An 11371-nucleotide genomic window follows, 5' to 3' on the forward strand; every position below is an offset into this window, starting at 1 on the left:
CAAATCTTAAAAGTTTATAAAGAGGCCCTAACTAGGCTCAGTCACATATACCATGTAAGTGTTTCCAACATGACATCACCATCCCAAGGATTTGTCTTTGAAGCAGCCTCTGGGAATGGGAAAGGCAAGCAGAACCCACATTCCAAGGAGAGGGGAGTGGGTAAGGTGCCTCCAAGTGCCCAGGTCTGGCTCATGGGTTAATCAGCAGTCATGTCTTTTTGATGACATTTTCCAACAGTATACTCACATAGTTGTGCAGTCACTACCACAATCAATTTTAGAACACTTTCATCACTGCAAAAGGAAACCACATGTCCTTTATTAGTCACCCTGTTCTCCCACTACCCCCAGCCCCAGGCAACCACTAATCCAATTTCTGACTCTATGGATTTGCCTATTTTAGATATTCCATATAAATGGAATCATGCAATATGTGACCTTCAACATCTGGTTTCTTATACTTAATGTTTTCAAAACTAACCCATGTTGTAGAATATATCACTATTTCATTACTTCTTATTGCTGAATAATATTCCGTTGCATGGAAATACCATAATTTGTGTATCCACCCATCAGTTGGTGGACGTTTGGGTTGTTTTCACTTTTTGTCTATCATGAATGGTGTCAGCATTTATGTACAAATTTTTTTTGATAGATCCATTATTTAATTAGGTTCTTTTTAAGAAATTTAGAACACCAATTTGTGAAGGTAAACGCCATTCATGAGAGCAGACATAGAGCAGAGGTAGCCCTGAAGCTGAGGAACAGCTTTGATTTTTGGCAGAATTTGCGAGTCCACAGCTTTCTGATCAACCTTGCGCTGCTCTGTAATCTCATATTTCTCTTTCTCCATGTTGAAGATCTCACCTTCCTGGTGTCTGGGTTTATGCAGCTTCTTCTTCTTAAAGTAAGCATCAGTGAGGTGTTTGGGGATTTTCACACTGCTGATATCAATTTTGGTGGAGGTGATGACAAATTTCTGGTGTGTTCTACGCAGAGGAACTCGAGTAAGGGGCAGAGGTCCAGTCACAAGTAGCAAGCCACTGCTCAATTGCTTCAGGAAAACCACCCTCTTGCCTCTGTGGTGCTCAGTGAGGATGACCAAAATGGTCCCAGCAGTGATGTGATGCTAGCTCGCAGTTTCCTCACAGGCTGACTGAAAGGTTTTTTGCCATGGCTCAACAGCTTCCGTGGCACATCTTCAGTAGAATAATACCTAGGCATTTTGTGAAGTTTAACCACTCAGGTACCACCATTCTTGTCACCACCAGCTGGTTTTGTGACAGTAGCAAGAACCTTCTCCTTCTTTTTCTTTTCAATCCTGGATTTAGCTGCTGAATACTTCCTCTTTTGCGTAGCCTTTCTCCAGTACATAGCCGAACAGGAATATCTGCCAATACCTCTGACTAGGACAGGGTTTTGGCTGCAGTGGGGCTTCCCCTTATTTGATGTTTTAGCTTTAAGGTTACCCTTCTTAACCTTGCCACCAGCATCAGCCTTCTTGGCTTCAGGTTTCTTCTCCTTAGTATCTGGCTTCTCAGCTTTTTCGCCTTCCATCTTGCAAGATGGGAAAGCTATGTACAAGTTTTCGTGTGGATGTTTGTTTTGTTTTGTTTTGTTTTGTTCTGTTCTGGTTTTTTGCCTTATATGCCTAGGAATGGAATTGCTGAGATGATAAAGGGTCTTAGCAGTGTTTGGGGTTATGGTTTAAATTACCTGTTTGACCTGAATTAAATCACTCAAACATAATGATATCCTTCCTTAATTCACTCATTGTAAAACTAGACAAACAAATGCTGCTGTATTGACCAGAGGGGTCTCCCAAGACAGAAATGATAAGTGGACAGAAACTGAAGAATCTGGATTCTGCCACCAACTAGCTAAATGGCCATGAGCAAATCACTTTACCTACTACCCTCCATTGTCCTTATTTGGAAAATGAATAAATTAGACTTGCTTTTGTCTGACATTCTTACTCACTTTAATACTCTAATTTTATTAATATATGTGAAAGCATTTTGACAAGTTAAGGGCAGATATATAGATAGATAGATAGATAGAGATATATATACACACACATCTATCACATACCTCCTTGCTGAGAAACCATGTCCCATGGTGAAATAACATCAGCACTCAATCTTAGGAAAAGGATGCCCAAATTGGGCCATTTCCTCAAAAGTAAGACATATTCTCATGCAATTCTCAGGTGCTTATGTCCCCTCTCAAAGAATGAAAACATATATTTCTTTTTCTTTACATAATTCTATTTTCTTAAGCAAAGAAAATACTATAAGGGGAACCCAGGTGTTCTCCCTATGCAATATATTTTCAGCACATCCCTGGTAACCATAAATTGCTTTGGAAAGGAACACTGAATTATGTCCTCTCAGGTAACTGGAGTCACAGTGAAGTTATTCCACAGAGAACTGTGTTGGAAGCTTGAGAAAAATGAGCACATAAAGTTTAAAAAGTTACAAATAACTCTGAGATAAGAAAAAAGGATATACTTTTAGCAAAATATATCCAGATGATTGGGTTTGGGAATCTTCAGGTGGTGTAGTTTCTTATATATTCCCAGTTCACACAGGAAATACACTAAGATACATATTTATCTATATATCTCTCTATATATTCTTGTAGCTCTACTCCTCAATTTAAAACAACAATTTATTATTGTTTCTCATGGTTCTGTGTGTTGACTGGACTCGGGTGGGTGGTCCCCACTGGTGTCTTCCATGAGGAGATACCTGGGGTTGGAGTCATCAGAATGTCAGACATCCAAGATGGCTTGAGAACTGGCCACCTTGTCTCTCCTTTAATACTTTAATTCAGGATACTTTATTTCATATTCATTTGGCATTTATAAACTTATAAATTTTTGTATGTCAATACTTTTACATGATTGATCTTCAGGACAGGCCTGTTAAATGGATTAAGGATGAGGAAACAGAGATTCAAATATGATAATGTGCCCCAAAAACCATGGCTATGAGTATTAAAAAAAAAATCCCAGGAAGTGTCCTATTCCTCATCTACTGTTCTTTTCATTACAACATATTACTTCTTAAATTCTTGGGGACTATGGTCCATTACTGAAAACTTTGATAAAAATGCTTTCCCTTTTTGTACCAGAACTTGCTTCCCAATAATGTGAAACAACTGACCTTTATACAGCTCTTTATGATCTAGATTAAAATTAGATTAAATCTGTCTTCTACTTGAGAGTTCAAATACTTGAAAACTCAGTTACCTTCTAAGATACCATCTTTTCCCGTTCTCAATCATCTGCATGTTTTTTTTCCTCTCAATGGCCTTATAAATATTAGTCAATGTTTTTAAAGTATTTATTTTGTCCTGAAATCAAACATTAGGTTTTTCTATCAAAGGTATAGTATCAAAGGTATGTTACAGCAACAAATGTGTTGGTTCCCCATGCCCCAGTACCTCCCTTCAAGGTGCTAATGGGGGCCAGATATAACCCTGCATGCATAGATAATTTTTTCTTTGGTACCACAGAGAAGAATCCTGAAATTATGAATCTGGAAGCTCCTATAGGAACTATCACTAAGCTACCACTCTCCCTCCAGAAAGACTGAGATAAATCTTTGCTCCCTACTGTTTTACAATCTTTTTAATTATAAACAGATGGCCCCAGGGATTTTATCCCCTTTTAAAATATAAAAACAGTACTCCTGGAGATAAATCTCTATCTATGGAAGTCTCTATTCAATCACTCTGTAACATCCAATGTTTGTTCTTTTATTTAGTGTTCTTTACTTAGAAGGCCATAATTATGTAAAAATATTTTCTTTAAGTTCCATATTAGTGTGTCAAGAATTCAATCTTCAGTACACTGATCATTTCATACTACAAAATCTGCCTACTGTTTTTCCTACGCCAGATACTACATAGATGCTAATGAATTTTCAGTCTCTCCTTCAGCACAAAAGTATCCCTTTAGCTTCAGCTTTTCAATCTAAATTTGCAGTTGACATCTCCATGAAGATGTCTTTTGAGCACCTGAAACCCAATATGCTCTATAATAAACCATCTACCTTCCCTTCCTAAACCACTCATCCTCAACTTTAGATACTTATATATTGGAAATATAGAGTCAAGTAAGTAAAGAGACTGATAATCACCTTTGTCTTCTCCAATTTATGGTTATGTCCTTATTTTTAACAAACGTCTACTGAATACCTACTGTGTGCAAGGCACTAGGAATCTAGGAGTAAACAAAGCAATCAAATTCCCTGCTCACAGGGAGCTTATATTCAAGTAGAAAGAGACAATAGGCAGAGAAACGAGTGATAAACTAGTATTACAGGTGGAAATAAGTGCTTTGAAGAAAAGTAAAGTGATCCAAGTATTTCTATTAACTACATCACCAGAAAGGGTTGTATTGGAAAACATCATCTTTGACTTCTAACACAGGCTTTGATGCCTGAAACTGAACAGCTGACTTGTACAGGAAAAAGACCATTTCAGCCTAACAGCATTCCTTAAAAATATGGTTCTTGCCCCAAATGTAAACCAGACCAAAATGCCTATGTTTTGAGGCAGCCAGAGATTGACACTGCCCTCTTCCATCCCCTTCTACTGTACATCTCAAGAGGAGGGTGGTCCCCTGCATGCTTGAGTGTCAAGGTGACATAGGAAGCTGAAGACACAGGGAAAGACAGTGAGAACAGAGCGGTTTGGGACTTACAGTTTTTCATTCAGTTCCTTTGGAGAAATAAGAATTACCACCTGCCTCATAACGTGCAGAAAGAAATCCACCACATGCATGTCAGAGAAGCTCTCTCCTCATTTAAGCTAGATTTGACCACAGGTTTCCACTACATAAGAATTTGGCTGGGGCTATGCATAGTGTGACCCCTTTCCATGCCCACTCATCCTAATATGTAACAGAGAACTTATGGAACTCTCTGAGAATCAAGTGAAAATCATGAAAACAGTGAAATAGATAATAAACATGATAGAGAGACAAAGGAGAGAGATTAAGCCTATGGATGACTGGCAGTACTAGAGGGAAATCTGAGTAAATGGGACAGAAGCAATAATCCATGGTAAAATGGAAACAGAAATTCTAGAAATGAAGAATGAGATAAAACCACATTCAGTATCAGGTAAAATTCATGAAAGACACCAACATCGAAATTTACTCTTAAAATAGTTAGATTTCAAGCATGAAGAAAAAAGTGAACATATTTAGCTCCTTACACACATAGACCCTGAATATTAAAATTCTTCACCTGCGTTTTGATCCTAAGTATGTGCTGTTCATGTACAGCCCCAGGAAGACCATTTCATCTTGAAGTGATCCAGGCAGGGGTATATATGCAGGATATTTGGAAATGGGAAAGCAGGAAACAGTTGACACAATGTATTAATACAGCATAAGAGGTACGTTTAAGGGAGAAATTGCGTCCAGAGGAACATGGCATGAACCAAAGGTGGAAGGCTGAGAATCCTCAGTAATGGGTCTCTCCCCCCGCCTCTTTTCCACACAACCAACAATCTCTCTGAAATAGAAAGAAAAGGGAAAACAAGATGGCTGGAGAAATAAAGGAGTGTACTAAGAAAATATTTGTAAAAAAACAAAGTGCAATTTTAACAGGAAAATGTAGAGCTTTTTTCTAAATTTCTCTTCCTTCGTTGTTGACAGTTCTTTAGAAATTATAGAACTGCCACTCTTTTCCATTTCTCTACCATTGCTTTTCACAAACTAAATTCTAAACAGATCCCTCTAGATGATATGGCAGAAATGGATATTATCTGTAATGCTACTTCTAGAATAGTGAAATGTAATAATGATCACAATTAAGTCTTACCAAGATTTGGAAAGAGAATTAGTGTCTCATGTGGACAACAGTCTCAGACTTTGTCATATTTCCTCAGCAAAAATAACCTTTTTGTCCATGTACTTGCTTTTGTAGCCTTTTTCAAATCCTTCATGCTTGGATCTATTTTCTGGATTGATATTTTTTTTTGTCCTAGAATATGAACATCGATAGTTTCTGACATCTCCCTTAAAATACTGTTGCATCTTAGAGTCTAATCTCCTTTGCTGCCTCCTGAATTTGATTCTGCCCTGTGAGAACTGCACATGAGATAAGGGGAAGCTTTGGTCGAAAGTTCTCTCCATCCGTAGCCCAAATATGTAATTTCCATAAACAGTATCAGTCTGTGCACTTAATTGACATTAAGCAGAAGGAAAATTAACTTCATAATTTAAAAAAAAATTAGAACTGTTGAAAATATGTGGTCAAGACCTGAACTTTCTTATAAAACTTATTCTTTTCTTCAAGAGCAATGTACCATGAGCTTTCTGCAACTGAGCCGTCTGGGCTAGGGAAATTGGTAGAAGAGAATTTTTCCAGAGATGTACTCACCCATATGAAGTTGTGTCTTAGCTGCAATGCAAGGAGAGAACAGCATGCAGACATAGCATTGCAAAAGCAATTTCTTTCAGAGAGATCAAAATGTTTCTGAGAAACTACTATAACTTCCCAAGAATACAATTGCTTGGTCTTCAATGCAGAAGAACATACATACACAAAGCACAGAATAGAGGAAATGGGGGAATGTTAAGTAAGGATTAACATGTTAAGTAAGGATTAACAGGAAAGGCAGAGTTTCCAGAACAAAATCATAAGGAATATTTCCCCTTCCATTTTCTACTAGATCTGATTTCTCAAAGATTTCAGATGTGTCCTCTCATTTGGAGAATTCAACTTTCTTATTTAGAATCAGTTTTATTATAGTGAACTTGTTAGAAGTCTGGAGTCAACAATCTCTGGTGTTTATCCACACTGTAGACGAAGTGGGAAACCTGTGCCTCTACCCCCTAACCCCCTCCCAAACACAATAATGAGATGCCCTAGCCCTCTCTTTGCTCAGGTAGAGTCAGAAGAGACCAGTGGAGAGACAAGACTTTCATAGTCACCGACAGTAATGAGACTACCACCAGTGCACTGTTGATAAAACCACACAGGGTGTTGGAACTCCCAGCCTGCCAACCAGTAATAAGACTCATGTGTCAACAAAGACTAAGAAACCTGGGTTTCTATAGCCACCTGATAATAATGAGGCAACACCCTTCCTTCTACTGAAATGGTATCATAGATCTTCAGCTAAAAAGGTTTAAAAAGATCTAAAGTTATAACACAAAAAGTTACAGGTTTAGGAAAAAAAAAAGTTTCATCATACTGAGAACCAGGAAGATTTCCAACAAAATGAAGAGACAATAGGTGCCAATATCAAGATGGCAGGGTTGTTAGGATTATAAGTGTGCTCACCACCAGGTAGCATGTTATAATGTAAGAAGTCTCAGACATACAAATTTATAAACACTGTTGTGGGAGGTCATTGAGAGCACAGACCACCAGCTGACCCTTAAGTGGGCCCAGGCAATCAGAGGCTCCTCACTCCCTCCCCTGTCCTTCGAAAGTACATTCTGCTTGGTTTCTCACTCTCAGAAGCTGCCCCAAGGACACAGCCTTGAGATGGTGATGTGGCATTAAGACCGTCTGGGGGTGACTAGACACAATGTAGGCCTCTATATAAAACTTTAAGATTTGGCCTGTGAGTGCACAGATCTACTTGTCTTGGGGCTAAAACAAGCCTCATAGTTCCCTTGATTTTTAAACCTGCCACCTACCAATCTGGAGCAGGCTGCCTCTTTCTTTGTCTCTCCCTGCCTTCTGCATAGAAGAGCCAGTTTCAGATTATATCCAGCAAACTGCCAGGCGGTTTCCAAACCAAGAAACACATACAAACAAGCAAGTACAAAAGGAATCATATGACATCCTCATTCCCTGTTCTTGTAGACAATGCCAAGCACCTTGCATAAAAGTTTCATTCCAAGGTAAATGTGACAATACTTTGACAGCAGGGCCAGCTAACCTTGCAGTCAGAGCAGATCCAAGAAGTCGGGGGCACAAGACCCAGTGAGTCCTAGATTCATCTCGGAGTGCCACGCAAAAAGCTACTGGGCTCCCCAAATTCCATCAAGAGCAGAGATACCCATACAATATTTCTAACAAACCACATGTTTGGTAATTACTCATTTCACCAATGCAAAAATTATTTCTAACATCTCATATGCTAATTAACAAATTGCCTAGTGCAGTGATACTCAAATTAAATGCTTACAGAATCCACTGGGAGTTGTGTTAAAATGCAGACTGATCCATTATATCTGGGTTGAGGGCCTGAGATTCTACATTCTAACAAGTGTATAGGTAATGCCTGTTCAGGTAATGCCTGAACTACACTGATTAGGAAGAGGCTAGTGCAGATTTGGATGGTGATACTGAAGTGCCAGTTTGCGCCTCCTTTAAAATGTAGACTCCTGATTAGGATCTTTAAAATGGTCACGAACCACCATTAGAATGTGGATTTGAATAAGATATATCAAGTGTTAAACAATTACTTTGGTGCCAAGTTGATTCTCTCACCCAAGTATGTATTACACAACTTATACTGATGTATTTTAAAGTACAGACAATCTAATAGCCCATTCAAACACAATGGGCACAAACAAAATGCCTATTTGAGAGAGAGACAGAGAGAAAGACAGAGACAGAATAGAGTAATGCCACTACTCAGTATAAAATTTTGTGTAAGCAGTGTCCTTCTGGCTCCACTTTCTCATGGCAACCTGAGAATTTCTAATACAGAGCACAGTAATTATTCATGTGTCTCCTAGCTCAGTTCCCTCAAACATGTCACATATAAGCATTAGCTGTATTTTTCCCCAATGGGGAAAGATAGGCCCACTGGATGACATTTTATAATGAGTTTTATTTATTAATAGGTTTGCACCTAAAAGCAATGTTCCTACTCACTGCAATTGGAACCATGTATGAATTGATGTTGTTAGCATCCATCAACATTAAATACAATAGGCTCCCTTGATATCGCTATGTATTGTTTATACCACTGCCATCTAATCAAATTAGATGAGTTCTTATCCCAGCCAACTGAAAATTAATATGTACCCTTGTACAGTATAATCTCATAAAATATTATTGCTTTGGTTAGTAACAAAACATATTAAGATATATTGTATGCCATTAGGTGTATAAAGATATATCCACACGTATTGGTTGATAGTTATGTTGTACACTGATATTATCCTGAATCCAGCTCAAAGTCTCTATTGTACTAATGGCCTCATTAGCAATTTCCAATATAATTCAAGACTTTGGCTCTGATTCCAAATAATTAGAAGTTTGCATTTGGAATTTTTGGTTACTTCATTCTGGTCTCTGCTTTAACCAGGTCACTTATGATTGAGACAAGTACTTAGATTAAATTCTAAATTAAAGAAAAAATTAAACTCATGTTAGGAAAACTCATATTTGCCAAGCACTTATACTAAAAACTGTGATATAAAGATTAATAAGACAAGGACATAAACCCTTAAGAATACATAATATAGAAAGAGAGATATAAACAAATAATAGTTGATCCTTGTAATGGGATGAAATATGTGTTGTTATGAAGTAGTACCAAGTGATGTGTAAAGAATAATGAAGGGTAAGGTATAAACAACTGTCTGCATAAATCAGGAAAAACTTCAGAGATAGTTCTATTTGCTGAGCTTTGACAGAAGAGCAAGGGGAACATAGAAAGTTGAGGGGAAGAGGAACATTCTTACAGAAGGAAAACCCATAAAGAAAGGTCCAAATTACAAATGGCACTGTGTATTCAGAAATTGTCAAGATTTGCTGAGTGACAGGAACTGAAGCTGGAAAGTCAAACGCTGCCATAACAAAAGGAGCCTAGTGCTCCAGGTTAAGGCATCTGGACTTCATTCAGAAGGCAGCATTTATCCAAAGAAAGTTTTCAAGAAAGAAGGTGATAGGAAATGTGATTTTCTTTGAGGAAGGGAAGTCTGTGGTAATATGGAGACTTACTTAGAGGGAAGAATAGATGAAGATAAGGAGATCAAGGGCAAGGCAAATGCGATGGCTTGAGCAAGACATATGAGGCCGAATCTGTTCAGTGACAATGGACACAGATTCTAGATTCCAGACAATAGTCTTGCCAGGTGTGTGAGCTCTTAGATATGGGGCTGAGGGGCAGCCACCCTTGAACCTGTTTAAGATACCACCCCGTGAATTTATACAATATAAGACAGAATTCTGAATGTGCCCTAATGTTTGACTTAAAGTCTAATATTTCAACCTCATCCTTTCTTTAATTCTCCTCTCTGAATAAATTGGGATCCTAGAAGATATTGGGTTGGCAAGAAAATTAACTTGACAGATGAATCATACTAAAAGAGTGACTATTACAGTTCACTTTGTGTAACTGTCATATAAGATACTTGAATTGTCCTCAGACTCAATTTGAGCATGTGCCTCTGTACCCTGAAAGAAAAGTTCAGAAGAAGAAATGCAGCTATTGTTAACCCTAAAGTTGTGTTTGGCTGCATGTAATAATACAACTGTGAATAAACCAAAGGATTATTTAAAACACACCCACACACATACACACACAAAGTGCTGCAGTGTTACACAATTCCAGAGAATCTCATATATATTGCAGCCTTTATAATTGTGGTGCATTGTGCCCCACATGCAGAGGCTACACTGTAGGTAGAGTCCCCCAGGGAGGTCATGCATTGTATTGGTGCTGAGAGAACCTGGTAGTCAGGGCTGATGGGTTGTCAGGGTTGATACCGCTGCTTGAGTTCCATTTTCCTGCTCTGCCATCTCTGGCATGACCTTGCCTCATGATTGCAAGGTGACTGCTGCAACTCCAGAGATTGTGTCCATATTCTGGGCAAAAGGGAAATAGAGAGTCTTCTCTAAAGTCTCTGAGACAACCAGCTCAGGAACATTTGCTTTTATCTCGTGACTAGAACTGAGTTGTATTGCATTGTTAGTAAAGAACAAGGGAGTAAGGATATTAGATAGGCGGCAGAAGACAGTGTCCGTTATACCCAGTAATCTGAGTTCAAACACTATCTGAAGAGACTGAGGATGAGGAGGGGCTGAAGAACATGGTCCCCCACTCACAATTTCCCTGATTTATCATTTATTATTGTACATATTTTACATATTTATTTTATTGTCTCTCTTTCCTACTTGAAAATAAGTTTGATGTAGGCAGGAATTTTTCTCTTTGGTTATATCCTGCATTTTCCAATGCTTGGAAACTGAGTAAATGAATATTCATTCCATTCAAGGAATCAATGGAGCGGAGCCCTCCCTTACAACATGGTGGAAAGGGCACAAGGGAAGAACTTAATATGTGCTACTGAGATATCCCTGCTTACTTTCTTGTGAAACTCTTTGCAACTTTAAAAAGAAACTTTCAAAAACCTGACCAATAAATTAGTTGCATGGTCTCA

The 11371-nt window shown here is 38.3% G+C and overlaps 1 pseudogene; it reads right to left on the bottom strand.

Annotated features, from left to right (window-relative positions):
* Positions 1-688: 688 nt before the first annotated feature.
* On the bottom strand, positions 689-1557 carry LOC106978222 (60S ribosomal protein L6-like; annotated as a pseudogene).
* Positions 1558-11371: the final 9814 nt, after the last annotated feature.

Source organism: Acinonyx jubatus, chromosome A3, assembly GCF_027475565.1.
Source record: "Acinonyx jubatus isolate Ajub_Pintada_27869175 chromosome A3, VMU_Ajub_asm_v1.0, whole genome shotgun sequence".
Classification (NCBI taxonomy): domain Eukaryota; kingdom Metazoa; phylum Chordata; class Mammalia; order Carnivora; family Felidae; genus Acinonyx; species Acinonyx jubatus.